An 18,905-nucleotide genomic window follows, 5' to 3' on the forward strand; every position below is an offset into this window, starting at 1 on the left:
TACATGTCTTCTAGGAAGTGATGTAAACTGTTTTGAAAATCCTGGAAGTCCAGCTACAGGAAAAAAACCTAAGGTGACTATTCAATGCTGTCTGTAGAATTGTTTCTTATCTAATTTTTAGGGGAAATTGTAAAGGTGATTCTTCCATGGAATGTATTCATACCCACAAATTCCTGGCTCTGGGAGAGAAATTTTACTAAAATACTCTTCTCGACCTACTACAAATGTCATGCTTGCCTGTATCAGCAACGGTCATCTCTCATCTACCAGCCTCATCCCCTTACTCTGAGACATATTGGAATTTCCCTTAAAAATAACTTGTTCTTCTGTGTACAGATGAGTCACTGTTTGTCTGAATTAACTTTTCTTCCCCCATAGTTGCTTCACTTTATTAGACATATTCAGAAAATGGATCCCAAAAAAAACCCAAACCCATTGCCCTCAAGTCGATTCCGACTCATAGTGACCCTATAAGACAGACTAGAACTGCCCCATAGAGTTCCCAAGAAGTGCCTGGTGGATTTCAACTGCCGACCTTTTGGTTAGCAGCTGTAGTTCTTAACAACTAGGCCACCAAGGTTTCCAGAGAAATGGATACACATCAAAAATCACTCCGGTCAATATTTTTGATCCTTAAATTTTTTTCTGTTGAGAAAAACAATGGAAAAATTTAAAAACTATCAAAAATCAAGTTGCCCTCTTCACCTAATGACCAGTAGGAAGTTTCCCCAACCAAAAACTTTGTACACAATCATGTAACCTAGTCTGTGTGAAACTCAGTTTCTCATATCAGAACAGTACCCACTTCCTCTTCTTTCAAAATCCTAAAGGTAGCCCTCAATTGCGGTTCTATTCATATCATGCCTTAGACTCTGTACTATTTCTCCTCTTCTGAATAGGATTTGGGTTTCATTTCAAAGCCCATTTAGAATGGGAATGCCGACACCACGAAGCATGCACAGATTGAAATCACATCCTTCAACTGACCCCCCCCACCCACAAATATAGGCATGGGAGGGCTAATGGCAAGAAATTCCTGGTACCAAACCCAACCCCCTGACGCCTTTGGAAACAAAAAACTCCCCAGCCCCCTTAGTCAGCAAGCACATGGCCTTAAGGTCACTAGACCCCACGTGCTTCTTGTATGTGCAGACAATAAACTTGCCACTTTCTGTTTCCGTTGCAATCAGTGTCCGTCTTATTTCAATCGGCTAATAAGACAGGACAAGACCCGAGTGGCGTTCGGTTACAAATTCTGGCGACTTCCGCCGCGACAGCTGACTGCGAAACCTGGGCGGTGAGTACCCGGACCCCTGATACCCCTTAAGGCGCGCCCCGATCTCATTTGGGCAGCTACCGTGATTCCCACTCCGGACAAAGTCCGATGCGTCTCCACCTCAGCTCAGGAACAGAAACTGGGCGGGAGAGGCCTCTAACTTCAGGTGCACTTAAACATATGTAAATGAATCAGGATGACCTAATCTTGTCTTCTACCTATATTTAAAAGATAAATTTTTACTTTGCCAATTTTCTGAAAACACTGGACCAGAATATCTCAACAAAAAAAATATGGACTTTATTGAACTTGCAGAGAGACTGTGACTAGACTCAGTCAAGATTTCCAGAACTCTATATATATATATTTTTTTTATACAGAAGCTGATGGTTTTGCAAACTGCAGTCGATCCAGAATCACCTGCAACAGAAGTTAACTACATAAGATTGAGTAAATGAAACGATACCGTGGGTTTTATGTAAAAAATATTTCTAATATTTTAAAGTCTTTCTTTCTGGAAATAATGCTTTCAGGTCCTACATTCTAGATATAAGAAATCATTTTCCTCTTTTCTCCTAAATTACCCAACTAATGGGTTTAATTATTTTAACTCTTGAATTAGAAGTTCCTTTTGGTAAACTTAGCAAAGTTATAAATATCATAACCAGAAAAGTGTCTAAAATTTGAGCTATGATTTTACAAATTAGAATAACATCAGATTTTCTATTAGTTCTCTCAAATAGTTTGTTCCTTAATAGATAAATATTGCTGTGTTTATATTAATACACAATCTTAGGTTTGAGAGAATGTAGTTGTTACGGAGACACATGAAAAACAGTTACTGATGCTACTTATGTGTAAACAAACACCTCATGAGATTTGTTTCCTTGGTTCAAAGACCTTAGAGTCATGGTTTCATTGATTATTTCAGACAATTGGCCTAGTGTTAGTGTTTCTATTTTACCTCCTGATTTACTGTATGGTGCCTGAGATCTTAAAAACCAGATAGTGACCAATTACCATTTACTAAACATTTTTAATCAAAGATTCTATTACAAGATCCTGATCCAAAGAGGCAACCGTGAAAGACTGTACATAATTTTCCTAAAATCCAGATTTCTGACTTTCATAGAGCCTGGGGCAACCTACATGGGCCATCACCTTTGGGTGTCCTTTTAAACCTTGAGCTTTGAGAAAAAAACTGATTCCTGAAGCCACTAGTAGTCAAACAATTGTCCAGATAAACTAACAATACCATTTTGCTCCAGACGTTATGCTTTTTTTTGAAGAATTCAGTCTGTTTTGAGAAACTGACTCCAAAAAATCAGTAGAGTTATATTTAAGGTAAATCAGTAATTGGTTTAATCAGTTTTCAAGACAATGTTGTATGAAATACCTGTCTAATGCTTGTAATCAAACTCTTACCCTCTTGATATATAGAAAATTATGTAACTTAAAGAAATCAGGTTCTCAGAGATCAACCTCATGACTCAGACTCCATTTTGTCTTAAATTCCACTTCTACTTTTGAGAAAGTGACCCATGACTTAATAAGTAAACCAATGAGAGACAGCGTGCCCTCAGGGAAAACACTTAATATGTTTTAGACAGTTTAACTAGAGACCTCCAACAGGAGAAGTCCATCCTGTATTATCTTGCTAATCATGTATTCTTTAATAGAAACTTGTTTGTCGTATATAAATTTTTCTATGCCTTCTGTTTTCTCTAGACAAACTTTGTGTGCTTTATAGATGATATGTTTTTGTGTGGTAGATCCAACTAAACAAATTTAGGTGATCCCTTTCCAACTAATAGTGAATTTACATAGACAATCTCTTGTTTAGATTCCTAGCTAATCTGGGCAATGAATACACTTTGAGAACTTTAAGATTATCTTTAGATATTCCTAGTAAATACTAGAAAGGTAATGTTAATTTGTTATCCTTTGTAGAATGGGACTGCCACTCCAATATTCTTTGTCTTTTCTTCCATTTCTTGACTCTTGGTGTTCACTCCCCATCACTTTCTGCCGATGTCATTATTATCCAACATGGTTCTTTCTTTGGTGGCTAATGTCTTCTGGCCTCATTTCCTCACTGAAACTTGCTTTCCAATCTTCTCTTTTTGGCCGTTAACAGTTTTCTCACTTCCAGATAGATTTATCCCCACTCCTATTTTCTTTCTAACTTCTGCCTTACCAGTTTTTCTCTATTTGATTACTTCTGCATATTTTGAGTAATGACTATAAAAAAAAATGACTATACCACCCACTAAATTCTCACATACATGTGGTGAGGGTATGTGTGTGACAATGTAGTCCCTCTGGCATCACAAGCCTATGAACTCCTTCCACAATAATGTGTTACTAATTTCCTTATTGTAACTAGAAAAATACAGTATTTGCTTACTTCATTGATGTTGCTCTTCCTGAGCAGATATCGGACTAGAAACTGTGATGAAGTTCCACTGCAGTGCTCCCCTCTCAAGAGCCAGAAAATGACAGCTATTTGGTTGCCCTTTGAGAATTTAATTGTAGGATCGACACATCATTAATCAAAGAAAACAGATGCAAAATCATCTGAAGGAGACAGAATGACTCTCAGACCCCTAAGGCATGAGCATATGGTGACCTGATTGACTACTGTATATTAACATCTAAGGAAAAAATGTGTGAATCTGAAGGGGTTGGAGAAATTGGTGAGCCATAAAAACAGAGAAAAAAGAGAGTCACTGAAGTAAACATTGGCTTTACCCAACAAATAAAGGAATATTAGCCATTAGACTCCCAATATTTCCTATCCCATGAACAACACCCTCTCTGTCGGGACATGGCTATACAGCACTAGCATAGATTTATGCCATTAAACTTTTGGTTTGCGATTTTCTGAATCATGGTTTACATCTCAACTATCCTACTGTACCTTATTACACATCTTTCAAATGATCTTGCCTGTGTTTGCTCTGATAAATAATATGCTGGGCTTACAATTTATACTCAAAGGCCAATCAACTATCCCTTATTTTCTAGTTCTGATTTCAATTTGGCTTTCCATTTAGCTTTGTAGGGGGAAAATGTGCTGAATGGAAAGACACGACTACTTCCAAAAGGTGTGAAAGTTCTATTTCTCACTGGAAACTAATGAGTTGCTGTTTTCATGTTTTTCTCAGTCTCATGTGCTTTTTCATTCTGTGAGTCAGTTTCTCAGAGCCTGAACCCCTCTGGAGGCTGATAAGAGTGAGTCTCTAAACCTGCAAAACAGATGACCAGTGCCAGGAAAGCAGCCCTTAAAGCAGTGAACATCAAACATTTTGCTTATATACCACCTAAAATAATTTTGAACAACTGCATACCCCCTGACACAAATTTAAGTTGACATCTAAAGTTTGTCATCATAAATTTAAATAACTGCAATAATGTAATTTCTGGTGTATTATAAATAGTGACATTTTGAAATAAACTGTGTGTCATTCTTAAATGTATCCAATAGAATATATATACTGTACCAATTTGAGATCTACCATCATTTGTTTGATCACCCCATGCATCTGTCAGTTGGTCGTACTGTGGTGGCTTGCATGTTGATGTGATGCTGGAAGCTATGCCACCAGTATTTCAAATACCATCAGGGTGACCCTTGGTGGAAACGTTTCAGCTGAGCTTCCAGACTAAGACAAAGAAGAAGGACCAGGGGGTCTACTTGTGAAAAAAATTAGCCAGTGAAAAACTTATGAATAGCAATGGAAGATTGTGTGATATAGTGCTAGAAGGTGAGCCTCTCGGGTTGAAAGGCACTCAAAATACTACTAGGGAAGAGCTGCCTCCTCAAAGTAGAGTAGACCTTAATGATGTGAATGAAGATTTCAGGACCTTCACTTGCTGACGTGGCATGACTCAAAATGAGAAGAAACAGTTACAAACATCCATTAATAACAGAAATACAGAATGTATGAAGTATGAATCTAGGAAAATTGGAAATCATCAAAAATGAAATGGGAGGAGGCGGGGCCGACATGGCAGAATAGCCAGATGCTTCTGGGGATCGCTCTTGCAACAAAGACCTTAAAAATCAAGTGAAATGATTATATTTATGACAAGCTAGGAGCCCTGAACATCAAAGGCAAAGATAGAAAACAGACTAAGTGGCAGGGGGAGAGTAAGACCGTTCAGAAGCGGAGAGGAGTTGCCAGACCTGAATCGCTGGGATGCCCTCAGGCACCATTCCTGGAAGCTGCCGCGGCAAACTGGTGGTAGCGTTTGGCTGCAGTTTTCTCAGGTAGAAGCAGCCAGCTGCACAGCCTATTCACACCTCCAGAACCAGAGAAGAACAACCCTCTAGGCAAAAGCTAAGTACTTGCATATATTTTGCTGCACCCCCGGCCTCCAAGCTGGCTTCTGTGGCTGTTGATTTCCCTGGGCCTGAGATAGGCCCATTTGAGTGCCCTGAGCCATGCTCCCAGATTTGGAGATGGAATAAAATCACAACAGGGGGAAAAGATAATTTGCCAGCTCCACTAAACTGGGGCGCTCAGGACAGAAGCAGCTCGTGTCCAGGTATAAACGATCCGTGGACTTTGAATAACTTTCCCCCCTGGATGAACCTGTGTGGGCTTATTCCAGGAGAATAGGCCCTTGCTGGCAGACTGCAACTGTTTAAACTGTGCGGTGGGGAGGTGGGTGTTTGATACCTGACACCACTTTGCCTATTAAACAGGGTCCTCACCTACCCACATCAGGGGCCTAAAGACTGGTGGCTCCTCTTAGGTCACACAGCCCCCGCAACAGGGGTCCAGGGATACCTGATACCTCTGAGTCCTTACAACCTAAAACATTGGGTGCCCATGGGCCGTCTGCAGAATCCAACGACCTGCATGCTGTAGGGAACAGGGATGCGCTTTCCTCAGAGATACTCGGGGGACTGTTCTCAACCCCTGCCTTGTTCAGAGTGTGACGCCCTGCTGCAACCAGATACTGGTACCTACACCAAACACCCCTGCCCATCTAAGACTGTAGGACAGAGCATGCACCACACACTTGATGAGCAACTACCTGGACAGCTGAGCTGAATCCACACAAGAAAAGTGAATGGACTCATAAGCTCATATGCCTGATAACAGCTCTAGCCATCTGGTGACAGGATGTCAGAGCCCCAAAGGCAAAAATAATCCAGCTAGTTCACTCAAGCAACCCATTTTGGCATATCAAAACAAAACAAAGCAAGAAACTAGGATACAGTAAGCAAACTGAATATCATTCAAAAGCAGTTGTAGCAGTACACAGACAGGGAACTGCCAGAAGCTCAAGCTGCATTCATAAGAGTACTTGGAACCAGGGATATCACTGCTGATATCAGATGGATCTTGGCTGAAAGCAGAGAATACCAGAAAGGTGTTTACCTGTGTTTTATTGAGTATACGAAGGCATTCAACTGTGTAGATCATAACAAATTACGGATAACATGGTGAAGAAAAAGAATTCCAGAACACTTGGTTGTGCTTATGAGGAGCCTGCACACAGACCAAGAGGCAGTCATTCAAACAGAACAAGTATATACTGAGTGGTTTAAAATCAGGAAAGGTGTGCGTCAGGATTGTATCCTTTCACCATACCTGTTCAATCTGTATGCTAAGCAAATAATCTGAGAAGCTGGACTATATGAAGAGGAACGTGTCATCAGGATTTGAGGAAGACTCACTAACAACCTGTGATATTCAGATGACACAACCTTGTTTGCCGAAAGTGAAGAAGACTTGAAGCCCTTACTGATGAAGATCAAAGACTACAGCCTTCAGTTTGGATTACACCTCAACATAAAGAATACAAAAATCCTCACAACTGGACCAAGAATCAACATCATGATAAGTGGAGTAAAGGTTGAAGTTATCATGGATTTCATTTTACTTGGATCCACAATCAATGCCCATGGAAAGCAGTAGTCAAGAAATCAAATTATGCATTGCATTAGACAAATTTGCTGCAAAAGACCTCTTTCAAGTGTTAAAAAGCAAAAATGCCACTTTAAGGACTAAGGTGTGCCTGACCCAAACCATGGCGTTTTCAATCACCTCATATGCAAGTGAAAGCTGGGCAATGAATAAGGAAGACAGAAGAAGAATTGATGCCTTTGAATTATGCTGCTGCTGAAGAATTTTGACTATATCATGGACTGCCAAAAGAACGAACAAATCGGTCTTGGAAGAAGTACAGCCAGAATGTTCATTAGAAGTGAGACTTTGACTCACATACTTTGGACATTTTATCTGGAAGAACCAGTCCCTGGAGAAGGACATCATGCTTGGTAAAGTAGAGGGTCAGCGAAAAAGAGGAAGACCCTCAATAAGATGGATTGACACAGTGGATGCAACAATGGTCTCAAGCATAACAAGGGTTGCGAGGATGGCGATGGATGAAGCAGTGTTTCCTTCTGTTGTATTTAGGGTCGCTATGAATCAGAATTGACTCAGTGGCACTTAAAACAATAACATCATTTGTTTTTAAAATACATGAACAGACTCTTCTTTGACAATTGGAAAGTTTACGTTGTTTCTTGTTTATTTTATATGTACTTCCATTTCCAGTATAGAATTTTTAACCTAATTTTATATATTTTTCTGTTAAAAAGCCTTTCATTGATCACCCTAGCATACTTCTCCACCACAAAATCTATATGAATTAAAATTAACTTTTTAAAAAGTTGTAGGACCATGAAGTATTAAGGGCAAAAAAAATTGTTTACCATTACATTACCATTACAATTATTGTTAGTAAACAATTGATCAAAATATATAAATATATTCTTAGCTTCAATTAATATTAAGTATAAAAAGTGAAATTTAATTGGAAACATATTTAGGGACTTTTTTCTAATAGTTTATTTATTCATACATGAATATCATTTCATTTCTAGCAAGTCTTTTAATTCTTTGTTTTTATAATTATATATATATATAGTTATATAAACACCTTATATAAGCACCAAAAAATCTTTTTAATAAATAAATGAATAGATGGGAACAGAAGGATGTTTGTTAATTTCCTTCAATCTTTAAGCTCCTTCCAAATAATATGCCAAAAGTCACATAATGATCCATCTTCATAAATTGTTTTAATAACTTAGCTGATGTGGGACAATGAGTTCCTTTATGGGGCCTTTTGCATTGGTTCTTTGGAAGGACATCTTGGGAGATTTTTCCCTTACTCCTAAGGAGTTACATTTGTCCTGGAACTATGGAAAAGCAACTTGAGTGGGGGGACTTCCAAGTTGTTTTCTATCCCACAGGGTTTGTTACTTTTGCCCAGGGGATTTCCTGGATTGATAAACATTTCCTGGGTAAGCTGTAAACAGTTTGACGGTTTAATACTTTTGCCTGGTAATTTATAAGACCTGAGTTAATTGACATCTCATGGGTAGTTGAGGGTTGGTTGAACTCTGGTCTGGTGAGGGTGGCTACACCTTGTAACTGAAGAGGATTGGGGTATATAAAAGGCTGAAATGCAGAGGTTTCAGAGAGGTCTGCTGGAAGAGAGACAGATGTTGGCTGAGATGTTGGCTAAGATGTTGGCTGAGGAACAGAGAAATGTGGAAGCTGAGTGGTTCTGAAGCTGCTACACTGGCCATGAACTGGACCAGTTAGCCACAGACAGGCCAACAGCAGAGCACCAGACAGCAGAGAAGCCCAACAGTGGAAGGCTGCTGCTGAGCGGGCAGCAACTGAGTCGGCTGCTACACAGGCTATGAGCTGAGTCAGTTAGCAATGGAGAGGCCAACGACAGAGAAGCTGATGGCAGATAGCTTGACAGCAGAGCACCTGACAGCAGGGAAGCCCAAAGGTGGAGAAGCCTAATAGCAGAAAGTTGCTGCTAGGAGAGCTGGGCTATGAGCTGGGCCAGTTAGCAGCCTCTGACAGAGAGGCCGACGGCAGACAGCTGCTGATAGAAGTGTGGCAGCTGAAAGATCTGCGCAGGCTGCTACCCTGACTATGAGCTGGGCCAGTTAGTTGCAGAGAGGCCGACAGCAGAGAGGCCAATGACGGGGAGCCCAACGGTGGAGAGTCTGATCCAAGTTGTAGACTGTCACTTCCCTAATAAACCTTATAACTGTGAGTATGGTCTCTGTGCAATGTGCGGCCACGGCAATGAATTATCAAACGCAACAGAGGAGTAGAGAGTGCCATGGAGGAGACGGCTAGTGTCAGAAATGGTGAAGAAATTGGATACCAAAGGCATGTTTGACCTCCACCATACCAGATTTGTACTTATCCTGATTCTTATCTCTCGTGAACTTAGACAATTCACAATGTTATAATGTGTAAACTATTTTATACATAAGGTCACCTTGAGTTGGAGCCTACCTGAAGGCAATTGTCCTAATTATCCAGTGCTGCTATAACAGAAATACCACTAGTGGGCAACTTTAATGAAGAGGTTTTTTTTTTTTTTACCTCACAGTTCAGTAAGTTAGAAGTCCAAATTCATGGCACTGGCTCTAGGGGAAGGCTCTCCTTCTCTGTGCACTCTGGGGGAAGGTCCTTGGTGGTTTGTGTTCCCCCAAAATGAGTGTCAAATTGGTTAGGCCATGATTCCCAGTATTGTGTGATTGTCCATTATTTTGTCATCTTATGTGATTTCCCTATGTGTTGTAAATCCTACCTCTATGATGTTAACGAGGCAGGAATAGAGGTAGTTATGTTAATGAGGCAGGACTCAATCTATAAGATTAGGTTGTATTTTGAGTCAACCTCTTTACAGAAATAAAAGAAAGAAGTGAGTAGAGAGACAGGAGGACTTCATATCACCAAGAAAGTAGTGCCAGGAGCAGAGTGCATCCTTTGGACCCGGGGTCCCTGCTCTGAGAAGCTCCTAGAACAGAAGAAAATTGATGACAAGGACCTTCCTCCAGAGCCAACACAGAGAGAGTGAGACTTTCCCTGGAGCTGGCACCCAGAATTCAGACTTCTAGACTACTAGACTGTGAGAGAAAAAACCTGTTTCTTAAAGTCACCCACTTGTGGTATTTCTGTTATAGCAGCACTAGATAAACAAAACAGTGGTCATGGAGCATATATCTTCCCCTCAGTTTGTGCTTGCTTAATCTGCTCTTTTAAATTTCAAAAGATATTGGCTTAAAACACACCCTATACTACAGCAGATAGGAAACGTAGGGGGCAGCGAGTGTATGTAAATGGGGGAGGAACAACTCAGAATAGGAGGGTGAGAATGGTTGCACAATTCAAAGAATGTAAATAACATTACTGAATTGTAGAATGTAAATAACATTACTGAATTGTACACATACAAACTGTTGAATTGGTGTGTGTTTTGCTTGTATATTTTCAACAACAAAGTAAATAAAACATTTTTAATTAAGGAAAAAAATCCTACACTTTTATTGCCTCATTAACATATCAAAGAAAATTTTGAAATAGGATTATAACCACAGGTATAGGAGGCTAAGATAAAAAACACATGTATCAAACCATAAAACCAAACCCATTGCCATTGAGTTGAGTCCGACTCACAGCAACACGATAGGACAGAGTAAACTGCTCCATAGAGTTTCCAAGGAGTGCCTGGTGGGTTCGAACTGCTGACCTTTTGGTTAGTAGCTGTAGCTCTGAACCACTTCGCCACCAAGCTTTCCACACATATATTGGGGGAACACAATGCAATCCATAACAGCAACTAATAATAAAAACAACAGGGTGAATACCCCACCCTCTGAGATAGTGACCCAACTGTGTTCTTCATCTTTTCCAACTTACCTCAGTGCTTCAGTGCCTCTACTCTTCAGGAGGTAGAGTAAAGGAAGGAAACGGTTGATCTCCCTCATTGTTGTTGTTGGGTGTCCTTGAGTTAATTCTGACTCATACTGACCCCAAGTGACAGAGTAAAACTGCCCCAGTCAAAAATTGTATTGCCTACACACACAAAAAAAGGGAGGTGGGTCGAAGATGCTGGAGTAGTCAGACACTTCCGGTGAACATTCTTACAACAAAGTCCAAAAAAAACAAGTGAAATGATTACATTTATGACAAGCTAGAAGCCCTGAACATCAAAGGCAAAGTTAGAAAACAGACTGAGCGGCAGGGGGAGGGAGAGACAGTTCAGAAGTGGAGAGGAGATGCCAGGCCCGAATCGACAGGAACCCTCAGGCTGTGGCGGGCTGGTAGTAGCATTAATTCAGAGAATTCAATGAGAATGAAAACACTTCCTTTCAGAACCTCTGGGACACAGTGAAAGCAGTGCTCAGAGGTCAATTTATATAAACAAATGCACAAATACAAAAAGAAGGAAGAGCCAAAATCAAAGAATTGTAACTACAACTTGAACAAATAGAAAGAGAGCAACGAAAGAAATCCTCAGGCACCAGAAGAAAGCAAATAATAAAAATCAGAGCAAAAGTGAATGAAATACAAAACAGAAAAACAATTCAAAGAATTAACAAGACCAAAAGCTGCTTCTTTGAAAAAATCAACAAAATTGGTAACCCACTGACCAAACTGACAAAAGAAAAACAGTACAGGAAACAAATAACCCACATAAGAAATCAGAAGGGTGATATCACAACAGACTCAACTGAAATTAAAAGAATCAAATCAGATCACTATGGAAAATTGTACTCTAACAAATTTAAAAACCTAGAAGAAATAGATGAATTCCTAGAAACACACTACCTACCTAAACTGACATAAACAGAGGTAGAACTACTAAATAGACCCAAAACAAAAGAACAGAATGAAAAGGTAATTAAATATCCTCCCCCCACCCCCAAAAAAAGCCATGGCCTGGATGGCTTCACTGCAGAGTTGTACCAAACTTTCAGAGAAGAGTTAGCAACACTACTACTAAAGGTATTTCAGAGCACAGAAAAGGACCGAATACCCTCAAATGCATTCTATGAAGCCAGTATACCTCTGATACCAAAGCCAGCTAAAGACACAATAAAAAAAAAAGGAAATTAAAGACCTAGATCCCCCATGAGCTTAGATGCAAAAATCCTCAACAAAATTCTAGCCAACAGAATTCACCAACATACCAAAAAAATAATTCACCATGACCAAGTGGGATTCATACCAGGTATGCAGGGATGGTTCAACATCAGAAAAACAATTAATGTAATCCATCACATAAATAAAACAAAAGATAAGAACCACATGAACTTATCAATTGATGCAGAAAAGGCATTTGACAAAGCTCAAAACGCATTCATGATAAAAACTCCCAGCAAAATAGGAATAGAAGGAAAATTCCTCCACATGATAAAGGGCATCTATGCAAAGCCAACAGTCAACATTATCCTAAATGGAGAGAGCCTGAAAACATTCGGCTTGAGATCGGGAAGCAAACAAGGATGCCCTTTATCACCACTCTTATTCAACATTGTGCTGGAAGCCCTAGCCTGAGCAATTAGGCTAGATAAAGAAATAAAGGACATCCAGATTGGTAAGGAAGACGTAAAAGTATCTCTATTTGCAGATGACCTGATCTTATACACAGAAAGCCCTAAAGAGTCCTCAAGAAAACTACTGAAACTAATAGAAGAGTTCACCAGAGGATCAGGATACAAGATAAACATACAAAAATCAGTTGGATTCCTCTACACCAACAAAAAGAACATTGAAGAGAAAATCAACAAATCAATACCGTTTACAGTAACCCCCAAGAAGATCACATACTTTGGAATAAATCTTACCAGAGATGTAAAAGACTTATATAAAGAAATCTACAAGACAGTAACTACAGGAAACCAAAAGAGACATACATAAGTGGAAAAACATACCTTGCTCATGGATAGGAAGCCTTAACATTGTAAAAATGTCTATTGTACCAAAAGGCATCTATACATACAACGCAACTCTGATCCAAAATCCAAAGAAATTTTTTAATGTGATGGAGAAACAAATCACCAACTTCATATGGAAGGGAAAGAGGCCTCAGATAAGTAAAGCATTTGAAAAAGAACAAAGCGGGAAGCACCACTCTTCCTGACTTTAGAACCTATTATACTGCCACAGTAGTCAAAACAGCCTGGTATTAGTGCCACAACAGATACGTAGGCCAATGGAACAGAATTGAGAATCCAGACATAAATCCATCCACATATGAGCAGTTAATATTTGACAAAAGCCCAAAGTCAGATAATTGGGGGAAAGACAGTCTGTTTAACAAATGGTTCTGGCATAACTGGATATCCACCTGCAAAAAAAAATGAAACAAGACCAATACCTCACACCATGCACAAAAACTAACCCAAAATGGATCAAAGAACTAAATATAAAATCTAAAACTATAAAGATCATGGAAGAAAAAACAGGGGCAACGTTAGGAGCCCCAATACATGGCATAAAGAGTATACAAAACATTACTAACAATGCAGATAAGAAACTAGATAACTGGAAGCTCCTAAAAAATCAAACACCTATCCTCATCCAAAGACTTCACCAAAAGATTAAAAGATTATGTACAGACTGGGAAAACGTTTTTAGCTATGACATTTCTGATCAGCTCCTGATCTCTACAATCTATATGATACTGCAAAAACTCAACAACAAAAAGACAAGTCCCCAATTAAAAAATGGGCAAAGGTTATGAACAGATACTTTACTAAAGAAGACATTCAGGCAGCTAACAGATACATGAGGAAATGCTCACAATCATTAGCCATTAAAAAAAGAAAAACCAAACCCAGTGCCATCAAGTCGATTCTGACTCATAGCGACCCTATAGGACAGAGTAGAACTACCCCATAGAGTTTCCAAGGAGCGCCGGGCAGATTCAAACTGCTGACCCTTTGGTTAACAGCCATAGCACCTAACCACTACGCCACCAGGGCTTAGAGAAATGTAGACCCAAACTACAATGAGATTCCATATCAGTCCAACAAGGCTGGCGTTAATCCAAAGAACACAAAATAATAAATGTTGGAGAGGTTGTGGAAAGACTGGAAGACTTATACACTGCTGGTAGGAATGTAAAATGGTACAAACACTTTCGAAATCAATTTCTAGCTTTCTTAAAAAGCTAGAAATAAAACTACCATACTATCCAGCAATCCCACTCCTTGAAATATATCCTAGAGAAATAAGAGCCTTTACACGAACAGATATATGCACACCCATGTTCATTGCAGCACTGTTTACAATAGCAAAAAGATGAAAGCAACCAAGGTGCCCATCAAAGGATGAATGGATAAATAACTTATGGTATATTCACACAATGGAATAGTATGCATCAATAAAGAACAGTGAGGAATCTTTGAAACATTTCATAACATACGGAATCTGGAAGGCATTATGCTGAGTGAAATTAGTCAGTTGCAAAAGGACAAATATTGTATGAGACCACTACTATAAGCACTCAAAAAACAGTTTAAACAGAGAAGAAAATATTCCTTCATGGTTATGAGAGTGGAGAAGGAGGCAGAGGGATTTTCACTAATTAGGTAGTAGATAAGAACTCTTTTAGGTGAAGGGAAAGACAACACACGATACAGGAGAGGTCAGCACAACTGAACTAAACCAAAACCAAAGAAGTTTCCTGAATAAACTGAACACTTGGAAGGCAAACGCAGCACGGGCAGGGGTTTGGGGCCAAGGTTTCAGGGGACATATATTTCAGTTGGCATAAAAAAATCTATTAAGAAAAAATTCTGCGTCACACTTTGAACAGTGGCTTCTGAGGTCTTAAATGCTAGCAAGTGGCCATCTAAGAAGCATCAATTGGTCTCAACCAACCTGGAGCAAAGGAGAATGAAGAGCACCAAAGACACAAGGTAATTACGAGCCCAAGAGGCAGAAAGGGCCACATAAACCAGAGTCTACATTAGCCTGATACCAGAAGAACTAGATGGTGCCCGGCTACAACCAATGACTGCCCTGACAGGGAACAAAACAGAGAACCCCTGAGGGAGCAGGTGAGCAGTGGGATACAGACCCCAAATTCTCGTAAAAAGGCCAGACTTACTGGTCTGACTGAGACTAGAAGGACCCCAGTGGTCATGGTCCCCAGACCTTCTCTTAGCCTAAGACAGGAACCATTCCCAAAGCCAACTCTTCAGAAAGGGATTGGACTGGACTATGGGATAGAAAATGATACTGGTGAAGAGTGAGCTTCCTGGATCAAGTAGACCCATGACACCATGTGCGCAGCTCCTGTCTGGAGAAGAGACGAGAGGGTGGAGGGGGTCAGAAGCTGGCCGATTGGACACGAAAATAGAGAGTGGAGGGAAGAAGTGTGCTGTCTCATTAGAAGGAGAGCAACTAAGAGTATATAGCAAGATGTATATAAGTTTTTGCATGAGAAACTGACCTGGTTTGTAAACTTTCACTTAAAGCACAATAAAAGTGAAAAAAAGAAAAGAAAAGTTGATGTCGAGCCCGACTCATAACAACCTTATAGGACAGAGCAGAGCTGCCCCATAGGGTTTCCAAGCAGCAGCTGGTGGATTTGAGCTACCAATCTTTCAGTTAGCAGCCATAGCTCTTAACCACTGTGCCACCAGGGCTCAAAATAAATAATATATGAAGTCGACCTGGTGGAGGCTGACCATTCAGAATACTTGCCTTATTTATAGGCAGCTCCAGTCAAATCATGGCCCTTCAAGTCTATGGGCCCAATGCAGCCAGACCACCCAATTTTGAAACAGAAACTTGAAATCTGAATTTGTTTGGGAAATTTGCCAAGTTTTAGGTGTTGGCATGCAAAAGCGAGTCCGTAAATTGCAGGTTTATAATTTATGTCTTAAAGATTAAAGTGAATATCTAACACTAGAATTTCTGGATGCCCAAGAAATTTGACAGGAACTTAGACATTAGTTCTTTTATGCAAACTAGATAAAAAGCATAATTATTATAAGTTATATAAGGAGCACAAAGTCAGAACTAAGGCGATAGATAAATTGAACGTATATTGCCAGAATAGAATTATTTGCCTGCCAGGTAGACTGTATCTCTGCTCTGATCCTTTATTAGCATTTTTTTTTGTTTCATTTTTTAATCTAATTTACCAAGAACAAACATTTATTTTAATAGCGAAGATTCATTTATTACTCATTTTATTGTCCTTCTCCTGTATTTACTGCCTGTAACTACAGCCCTGAAGGGGATGCATATTTGTCCCATTTTAGCTGGAATAAAAGCCGAGGTTCAGAAAAGTAAATGAACTGTTTAAGGTCACACAGCTATAAGTGACAGAGGGGGAGTTGAAACCCAGGTCTGTTTGGTTCAGTCTATGCTCTTGCCACTATAACATCCTGTTGCCTCTCTAGTTCTGACTGTATATTTGCCCCCTGTGTTCATGAGCAGGACTGGGGAGCAATCATGAAACTTCCCTTAGGTTCTGTAGATAACACTCCAGGAAGACAAAACAAAAACAATTGCCTTCCAGTCGACTCCCACTCATGGTGACCGCATGTGTGTCAGAGTAGAACTGTGCTCCAAAGGGTTTCCAGTGGCTGAATTTTCAGAGGTAGATTGCCAGGCCTTTCTCAGGAAGACAGCACAATATTTGATTAGTAGGGTCACCTCCAGACTTCAACAGCAGGGATTTTTTTTTTTTTTTTACCATTACAATGTGTCTGTTTCTTCTGGTGCCAGTTAGATATTACCCAACAATATTTTTTTTAATAGAATATAGAATACTGCCTCTACTCCAGGTATAAATTTACCAAGAAGTTTTGTCACTTTGGGCAAATATATAGCTACATTCTTAACCATACTCATAAAAAAAAAATACATGCATATAAAATAAAATTTTACTCTATAGATTATTTTTCTGCCATTTACATTATTGTCAACATTTTTCCTATTATTACTGCAGGGCAAATTCTTTCAGGTTGATCATTAAAATTCATAAAAAGGAATTGCTCAATAAAATTTTCTACATATTTTATTAAGCTTTTGGTGTTTATTAACAACTTGCCCTTCAGATAAGTTGTAATCACCAAGAAACCTAATCACCAGAGGAGTATGAAGTACCTGTTTTCAATAATAGCAATAACAGTAATAATATTCATGTATTGCTTACTATGCATGAAGTCCTGTTCTAAGTGCTTAATGTATGTTAATTTACTTGATTCTTAAAACAACACTTCATTTTCTAAATGAAGCATATTGAGATATAGAGAGGTTAATTATTAAGTGTGGTCATATTATCTCTGGCATTGTTTCTATCACCAAGGCCATATTTTCCAACTACTGATCCTTCTTTGTTTTTTCCAACTTTCGCATTCCAATCACCGGTAATTATCAATGCATCTTGATTGCATGTTGGATCAATTTCAGACTGCAGCAGCTCATGAAAATCTTCTATTTCTTCATCTTTGGCCCTACTGGTTTGAATAATAGTCATATTAACTGGTCCTTCATGTACGCATATGGATATTACCTTATCACTGACAGCGTTGTACCTCAGGATAGATCTTGAAAAGTTCTTTCTGATGATGAATGCAACACCATTCCTCTTCAAGTTGTCATTCCCAGCACAGTAGACTATATGACTATCCGTTTCAAAATGGCCAATACCGGTCCATTTCAGCTCACTAATGCTTAGGATATCTATCTTTATGCATTCCATTTATTTTTGACAATTTCTAATTTTCCTAGATTCATACTTTCTACATTCCAAGTTCTGATTATTAATGGATGTTTGCAGCTGTTTCTTCTCATTTTGTGTCATGCCACATCAGCAAATGAAGGCTCTGAAAGCTTTACTCCATCCATGTCATTAAGGTTGACTCTACTTTGAGGAGGCAGCTCTTCCCCAGTCATCTTTTGAGTGACTTCCAACCTGGGGGGCTCATCTTCCAGCACTATATCAGACAAGGTTCCGCTGGTATTCATAAGGTTTTCACTGGCTAATGCTTTTCAGAAGTAGACTGCCAGGTCCTTCTTCCTAGCCTGTCTTAGTCTAGAAGCTCAGCTGAAACCTGTCCTCCATGGGTGACTCTGCTGGTATCTGAATACCGGTAGTATAGCTTCCAGCATCACAGAAACACGCAAGCCCCCACAGTACGACAAACTGACAGATTGACTATACACATGAGCCTTGCCAGATGGAACACACAGAAATCAAATTGACTACATCTGTGGAAAGAGACGACGGAAAAGCTCAATATCATCAGTCAGAACAAGGCCAGGGGCTGACTATGTAACAGATCATCAATTGCTCCTATGCAAATTCAAGCTGAAACTGAAGAAAATCAGAGCAAGTCCAGGAGAGCAAAAATATGACCTTGAGTATATCCCACCTGAATTTAGAGACCATCTGAAGAGTAGATTTGATGCATTGAACACTGGTCACCAAAGACCAGACGAGTTGTGGAATGACATCAAAGGCATCATCCATAAAGAAGGCAAGAAGTTATTGAAGAGACTGGAAAGAAAGAAAAGACCAAGATGGATGTTAGAAGAGACTCTGAAACTTGTTCTTGAAAGTCAAACAGCTAAAGCAAAAGGAAGAGTCGATGAAGTAAAAGAACTGAACAAAAGATTTCAAAGGGCGGCTCCAGAAGACAAAGTAAAGTATTATAATGACATGTGTGAAGAGCTGGAGATGGAAAACCAAAAGGTAAGAACTTGCTCAGTGTTTCTCAAGCTGAAAGAACTGAAGAAAAAATTCAAGCCTCGAATTGCAA

General features: G+C 39.5%; 1 long non-coding RNA gene across 1 annotated transcript in view; it reads left to right on the plus strand.

The window, feature by feature from the left end:
• The first annotated feature begins 496 nt into the window (after positions 1-496).
• LOC111747766 (uncharacterized) overlaps positions 497-18,905 on the plus strand; it is a 63,517-nt gene continuing 45,108 nt past the window's right edge. Inside the window, exon 1 of the long non-coding RNA XR_002783714.2 lies at positions 497-1,297. This is a non-coding gene — a long non-coding RNA (uncharacterized LOC111747766). The remainder of the gene's footprint in view (positions 1,298-18,905) is intronic.

The sequence above is a fragment of the Loxodonta africana genome, chromosome X (assembly GCF_030014295.1).
Source record: "Loxodonta africana isolate mLoxAfr1 chromosome X, mLoxAfr1.hap2, whole genome shotgun sequence".
Taxonomy (NCBI): Eukaryota; Metazoa; Chordata; class Mammalia; order Proboscidea; family Elephantidae; genus Loxodonta; species Loxodonta africana.